Here is a 1,551-nt window from a genome sequence, read left to right on the forward strand (position 1 = left end):
GGGAGGGGGGGGCGGGGCCGAACTCAGCACTTGAACAGCAAAAATATAAAAAGAAAGAATAAAAAAAAAATTCCAAAAAAATGTAAAATGTTTTTTTTAAAAATAGAGAAATAATCTGAGAGTTCAGCTCCACCCCCGGCGCTCTGGGGGTGGCCATGTCCCCGTTGTCACCTTTGTCACCTCGAGGTGGTGTGGGAAGGATTTGGGCTCTGGAAGGTTCCAGAGGGGACCTTGGGGGTGACACTGGGGACAGCCCCGAGGGACAGGGGACACCCCCCAGGCTGGCACGGGGACAACGCCCCACTGCTGAGCCCTGGTCCTTGGGGACACCGGGCATGGGGACATTGCCATGGGGACAGCTGGGACAGGGCTGGGGGAGGGATGGGGACAGCTGGGACAGGGCTAGGGGCACTCGGGACAGGGCTGGGGACACCCGGGACAGGGCTGGGGACAGCTGGGACAGGGTTGGGGACACGGGACAGGGTTAGGGACAGCTGGGACAGGGCTGGGGGCACTCGGGACAGGGCTGGGGACCTTTGGGACAGGGTTAGGGACAGCTGGGACAGGGCTGGGGACAGTTGGGACAGGGCTGGGGACATTGAGGACAGGGCTGGGGACAGCTGGGACAGGGCTGGGGACACTCGGGACAGAGCTGGGGACAGCTGGGACAGGGCTGGGGGCACTCGGGACAGGGTTGGGGACACGGGACAGGGCTGGGGACAGCTGGGACAGGGTTGGGGACACGGGACAGGGTTAGGGACAGCTGGGACAGGGCTGGGGACAGCTGGGACAGGGCTGGGGACACTCGGGACAGGGCTGGGGACACTCAGGGTCCCAGCCCAGCCCCCGGTTGTAAAAGGAGATTTTTAAAGGGGATTTTTAGGGGGGATTTTTAATTTTTAATGGGGGATTTTAGGGAAGGATTTTAATGGGATTTTTAAGGAGGATTTTTAATGGGGGATTTTTACAGAGGAGGATTTTATGGGGGATTTCAAGGGGGGAATTTAAGGGGGGATTTTTAATGGGGGAGGATTTGAAGGGGGAATTTAAGGGGGGATTTTACGAGCAGCCCCAGGAGCCGGGGCCGCTTTATGGAGCCTCATTAGGGGCTGCAGCTATGCCGGGAATGTCCCCGGCTAATTAGGGCTGGCCGGGGACAGGGAGGTGTCACCGCGGGGGGGACAGGGGGGCAGGGGTGTCACCAGGGGAGGGGACAGGGGGGCAGTGACCCCCAGTGTGCGAGGAGTGGACACAGGGACGGACACAGGGATGGACACAGGGATGGACACAAGGATGGACACAGGACGGACACAGGGATGAACACAGGGATGGACACAGGGACGGACACAGGGACTGGACACAGGGATGGACACAGGGATGGACACAGGACGGACACAGGGATGAACACAGGGATGTGGCTCCAGCTGGGTCAGCGGGTCCTGCTGGGTTGGTGGCCCCGTGGCCACTGGCCATGTCCCCAGTGTCCACTCTGGCCAGATCCTCCAGGTCACCCCCGAGGCCCCTCCGGCCCCTCCCATGCAGCTGCGGTCA

Source organism: Passer montanus, unplaced genomic scaffold (assembly GCF_014805655.1).
Source record: "Passer montanus isolate IOZ18808 unplaced genomic scaffold, ASM1480565v1 scaffold270, whole genome shotgun sequence".
Classification (NCBI taxonomy): Eukaryota; Metazoa; Chordata; class Aves; order Passeriformes; family Passeridae; genus Passer; species Passer montanus.